The sequence below is a fragment of the Astyanax mexicanus genome, chromosome 15 (assembly GCF_023375975.1).
Source record: "Astyanax mexicanus isolate ESR-SI-001 chromosome 15, AstMex3_surface, whole genome shotgun sequence".
Lineage (NCBI taxonomy): Eukaryota > Metazoa > Chordata > Actinopteri > Characiformes > Acestrorhamphidae > Astyanax > Astyanax mexicanus.
In genome coordinates this window covers 2343205-2349570 of record NC_064422.1, presented here as the reverse complement: position 1 = coordinate 2349570, position 6366 = coordinate 2343205, and the positions used below count along the sequence as shown (strand labels likewise).

Below are 6366 nucleotides of genomic sequence, written 5' to 3'. Positions count from 1 at the left end.
TTTTTGGACAGGCTTAAAATTAATGCTGCCAAAATTATAGGCCCCCCAGTTGAAGCCCCCTGTTAAAGATATAGTAAAATGCATCACAGGACAAACTCTACACACCATGACATGGATGAAACATAAATTGCATGACATTCAGAACTTGCAGTGCTGAGATCATAGGGGGAGTATAATTTCGTCAGGCTTAAAAATGATGCTGCCAAAATTATACTCCCCCCAGTTGAAGCCCCCCTGTTGAAGATAAAGCATCACAGCACATACTCTACACACCTTGACATGTGTGTAAAATAAATGACATGACATTTAGACCGTGCAGTGCTGAGCTCAACAGGGGAGCATAATTTAAGCAGTCTTAAAAATAATGCAGATAAAATTTTACTACCCCTATTTGAAGCCCCCCTGTTAAAGATAGAGTAAAACGCATCACAGCACATACTCCACACACCTTGACATGTATGAAACATAAATTGCATTACATTTAGACCTTGCAGTGCTAAGATCATAGGGGTGTATATTTTCGTCAGGCTTAAAAATAATGCTGCCAAAATTATATTGTCCCATTTGAAATCCCCCGTTGAAGATATAATAAAATGCATCACAGGACAAACTCTACACACCATGACATGGAAGCAACATAAATTGCATGACATTTAGACCTTGCAGTGCTGAGATAATAGAGGGAGTATAATTTCGGCAGACCTGAAAATAATGCTGCCAAAATCATAGTCCCCCCAGTTGAAGCCCCCTGTTAAAGATATAGTACAATGCATCACAGGACAAACTCTACACACCATGACATGGAAGCAACATAAATTGCATGACATTCAGACCTTACAGTGCTGAGATCATAGGGGAAGTATAATTTCGGCAGGCTTAAAAATAATGCTTCCAAAATTATACTCCCCCCAGTTGAAGTCCCCTGTTAAAGATAGAGTAAAACGCATCACAGCACATACTCTACACACCATGTCATGTTTGTAAAATAAATTGCATTACATTTAGACCTTGCAGTGCTAAGATCATAGAGGGAGTATAATTTTGGCAGACCTAAAAATAATGCTGTCAAAATTATACTCCCCCCATTAGAAGACCCTCTAATGAAGATATAATAAAATGCATCATAGAATATACTCTACACACCATGACATGTATGAAACAAAAATTGCATTACATTTAGACCTTGCAGTGCTGAGATCAAAGAGGAAGTATAATTTCAGCATAGTGTGGCCGGCGGCGCCGACCTCGAGGAGAGAGGACGCTGGAAACAGAGCGCCGTTCAGCACCGGACAGCTCCCAGCTGCACCGCCTTCCCATGCCTGGCCACCGTTCAGCACCACTGGTGGGACAGTGGTGGAAAAACACCAGCAGGCGGGACAGCCCCGCCCTCCGAGCACGGCTGGAAGACACTGAGTGCTGCACGGCTGGCAGCCTCTCAACTCCACTCAGCAGCCCCACAAAAAGGCTGCTGAAACGGCATTCTAGGAGGAGAGCCTCCAAGACGACACTAACGCTGTCTCTCTGTCCGTCTCTTTCTTGCTCCTCCACTCTGTCCTCCCTACAGAATCCTGACCCGCAGTGTGAGCCGCCGTGTCCGGGACTCCAGGACCCTTCTGCCAGCCCGAAGAGGAGCTCATACCCTCCTGCGGACTGGCTCTGGACTCAGCCTCCGGCCCTGCCCCGGCTGATCCCACAAGGAGTGGGCTGCAGAGCTAAAGACTGAACTTTTTCCTTTTGTCTGTGAAAGACTCTAAATAAATTCCCCTTCGGGGTTGTTTAAGTTATCCTGGTCTCGGTGTGTTTGGTCCCCCACCCCCGCCCCGGCGGCTCACAATACCTAAAAATAACGCTGCCAAAATTATACTCCCCCCATTAGAAGACCCCTGTTAAAGATATAGTAAAATGCATCACAGGACAAATTGTACACACCACGACATGGATAAAACATAAATTGCATTACATTTAGACCTTGCAGTGCTGAGATCATAGAGGGAGTATAATTTCGACAGACCTAAAAATAATGCTGCCAAAATTATACTCCCCACATTAGAAGACCCCCTGATGAAGATATAGTAAAATGCATCACAAGACATACTCTAAACACCATGACATGTATGAAACATAAATTGCATTACATTTAGACTTTGCAGTGCTGAGATCATAGGGGGAGTATAATTTCGGCAGGCTTAAAAATAATGCTTCCAAAATTATACTCCCCCCCGTTGAAGCCCCCTGTTAAAGATAGAGTAAAACGCATCACAGCACATACTCCACACACCTTGACATGTATGTAAAATAAATTGCATTACATTTAGACCTTGCAGTGCTGAGATCATACAGGGAGTATAATTTCGGCAGACCTAAAAATAATGCTGCCAAAATTATACTCCCCCTATTTGAAGCCCCCCTGTTGAAGATATAGTAAAATGCATCACAAGACATACTCTACACACCATGACATGTTTGAAACAAAAATTGCATTACATTTAGACCTTGCAGTGCTGATATCATAGAGGAAGTATAATTTCGGAAGACCTAAAAATAATGCTGCCAAAATTATACTGTCCCATTTGAAGCCCCCTGTTGAAGATATAATAAAATGCATCACAGGACAAACTCTACACACCATGACATGGAAGCAACATAAATTGCATGACATTTAGACCTTGCAGTGCTGAGATAATAGAGGGAGTATAATTTCGGCAGACCTAAAAATAATGCTGCCAAAATTATACTCCCCCTATTTGAAGCCCCCCTGTGGAAGATATAGTAAAATGCATCACAAGACATACTCTACACACCATGACATGTATGAAACAAAAATTGCATTACATTTAGACCTTGAAGTGCTGAGATCATACAGGAAGTATAATTTTGGCAGACCTAAAAATAATGCTGCCAAAATTATACTCCCCCCATTAGAAGACCCCTGTTAAAGATAGAGTAAAATGCACACAGGACAAACTCTACACACCATAACATGGATAAAACATAAATTGCATGAGATTCAGACATTGCAGTGCTGAGACCATAGGGGGAGTATAATTTCGGCAGGCTTAAAAATAATGCTTCCAAAATTATACTCCCCCCCAGTTGAAGCCCCCTGTTAAAGATATGGTCTTGAATACATCTCTTGGATGCGCTGGGATACATCATCAGTGATGTTCCTGGGGGTCATTGGGGGTTTCGGGTCTTTCAACATCAGACCCCCTCACTCAGGTGACCCATCCGGGGTTGATTAATTCCCGGACTGCATCCCAGCAGCACCAATTCACGGGCTCGCCCTCTTTATCCAAAGCCAGCGTGTGGCTTTCTCTGCGGCTTCTGAAATGGAGCGTATGGCTCCCCGCTTAGCAGCTCCTGTCACTCCTAGCCCTGCCAGAGCTTTGCAGGTTGAGCGTCCAGCAAACCCACGGCATCCCACCTCAATAGGTTCACAGAAGGCACGCCAGCCCCGACTTCTGCACTCCATCACCAGGTCTAGGTATTTAGCCTGCTTTCTTGCATGTGCCTCCACCATGTGTTCTTCCCATGGCACAGTGAGCTCCCACAGGATCACCTGCTTGGTTGTATCTGAGTAGATGATCAGGTCTGGGCGCAATCTTGTCTGGGCGATGTGTTCAGGGTCCTTAAGTTGTTTTCCCAGATCCACTCTAAGCTTCCAATCTGGTGCTGTTGACAGCAAGCCTGACTTGTACTTTGGTTGCACATGGGGCTTTTCTCCAGCCCTCAGGAAAGCGATGTTGGTCTTCCTTGGGCAGTGTCTGCTGGACTGAATCGCTGAGGTGACGGCTTCTGCAACTGCCTTGAGCACCTGATCATGGCGCCAACGGTAACGGCCATCGGCCAAAGGGCTGGGGCAGCTGCTGAGGAGGTGTTGAAGTGATCCTCTCCCAGCACACAGTGGGCAGGTAGGTGTTTCACTCTTACCCCAGGTGTACAGGTTTGCAGGGCTTGGCAGTGTGTCGTAGACAGCTTGAACCAGGAAAATGATGCGGCTGACATCAGCCCGCCTGAGGTCTGGCCATGAGATTTTACGCTGCTCGGTCTTCTCCCACCTAGTCCAGGCACCCTGCTGGCTGAGTCCCACCATCTTGCTGGCTCTAACCTCCTCTACACCAGCACACACTTCCTTTTGGAGGAGATGTTGTCGCTCCTTCCCTTTGGCACTGTCCACCTTGCAACCTGGGAAGTATCCCAGGCCTGCTTGCACTCTTGCCACCGTCCCCACAAGGGCCTTCTGCCTGAGCCGTGACTCTGCTGCCTGTAGCTCTCTGGCCGCACTCCACTTCCTGACTGTCCGGACTTCGATGCCAGCTGTTGCCACCTTGGGGTCCCTGGAGTCCCTGTACTGCATGACCTCCCTTGTCCGGGTCACCACAAATTCTTCTGAGAGGCCACTGAAGGGGAGCTGTAGGGTGTTTGTGGACCCATACAAGGCAGCACTGCTTAGGCTTCTCGGCAATCCGAGCCACCTTCGCAAGTAACTGCTGATCTTCTTTTCCAAAGCTTCCACAGTTGACAAGGAGACATCGTACAGCAGTAGCGGCCACAGCACTCTGGGTAGAATGGCATGTTGGTAGATCCAAGCCTTGAAACGACCTGGCAACCCAGATTTGTCGACCTTGGTGAGCCAGGCACCAAGATCTTCACAGGTCTTGTGGATGGCCGCTGTGTCCTTTAAGCTGCAGTCGAAGAGCTTTCCCAAGCTCTTGACTGGTGCTTCTGACAGGGTCGGAACTGTGGACTCTGCAATCTTGAAGCGGAACTTGTCCAAGACTTTTCCTTTCTTCAGAACCAGGGACCTTGACTTTGATGGCTTGAAGCTCATTCTTGCCCATAAGATAAGCTTCTCAAGACCTTGTAAGATCCACCTGCAGCCAGGGACTGATGATGTTGTAACCGTCAGGTCGTCCATGTAAGCTCTGATTGGTGGCTGCCGCACTCCAGACTTGGTCAGTGGCCCACGACACTCCTGCTCCGCAGATTTCATCACCATGTTCATGGCAAGTGCAAAAAGGGTTACTGAGATTGTGCAGCCTGTTATTATCCCCTTCTCTAGCCTGTGCCACTCGGATGTTATGGACCCAGAGGTAGCCCTCAACTGGAAATTGTTGTAATAATCCAGTATGAGGTTGCTGATTTTATTGGGAACATGGTGTCTGCGGAGAGTCTCCTCAACCAGCTTGTGTGGTATGGACCCATAAGCGTTAACAAGGTCCAGCCACAGGACAACCAGGTCGCCCTTGCCTTCTTTTGCTTCTCTAAGGAGCTGTGTGATGACCCCTGTGTGTTCCATGCAGCCAGATGTTCCAGAGATTCCGCCTTTCTGTACAGAGGTGTCTATGTAATTGTTCTTTAAACAGATCATCGACAGTCGTCGTGACAGGATACTGAAAAATATCTTGCCTTCTGTACTTAGCAGTGAGATGGTCCGAAACTGGCCAAGTTCTTTAGAGTTCTCCTCCTTAGGGATCCACACACCCTCAGCCCATCTCCACTGATTGGCAACTCTTCCTCTACGCCAGACTACTCTCAGGATCTTCCATAACTGCTGAAGGAGTTTCGGACAGCGTTTGTAAACGCTGTATGGTACGCCACTGGGTCCAGGGGCTGAAGCTGATCTTGCTGCCTTTACAACTTCCTGGACCTCTCTCCAGCTGGGCTCTTTTATGTCAAACTCTATAGTTGGTGCGGCTGGGCTAACCAAAGCATTGTTGGGGCCAAGATCCTGGTCTCTTTCTGGGTCGCTCAAGGTGTGGTGAAGGAAGGCGTTCACATCCTCTGCAGAGCACTCCAGCTGGCCGCTGCGCTTGTCACCAAGTAGTTTCCTGGTGAAGCCAAAGGGGTTGGCAATAAAGGATATTTGCTTTTTGGCCCTCTCCTTTGTTCGTCTGCGATGCCACTCTGCTCTGCAGATTGTCAGGAGCTTCTTCATGATGATCTCTCGCAACTCTGCCAAGGGCTGCCATTCCTAATCGCTGGCCATCTTGTGCTGCTTCCTAAGGGATTTCAGCTCTTGGCGCAGCTGCTGGATCTTGGTGGCTCTGCGATTCTTGTTGTAGGGCATCCTGCTGTTCCCTGTCTCAATGAGGCCAAATCTCTCCGAAGCATAGCTCACAATGATGGTCGTCATTGTCTGCAACCATCTGTCACCCTTAGCTGTTGTTTGGACAATCTCACAAACATCGTCGTCGAATTGCTGCCACAGGCTCTTGCTGGTTGCTGGGGGCCATTTGATCCGCTTACGAACTACTCTGCATGGACTTTGGGGAGCCAGTGCGTGGAGGTGCTGAGCTCTGTGGGGTGAGTCCTGGCCCTGCTCCTACTGCATCTCACCAGGCACTAGTCCTGTGCGTTGCACCT

General features: G+C 47.9%; 1 pseudogene; it reads right to left on the bottom strand.

Annotated features, from left to right (window-relative positions):
* Window positions 1-3255: 3255 nt before the first annotated feature.
* Window positions 3256-6136, bottom strand: LOC125781230 (uncharacterized; annotated as a pseudogene).
* Between the last annotated feature and the right edge of the window lie 230 nt (window positions 6137-6366).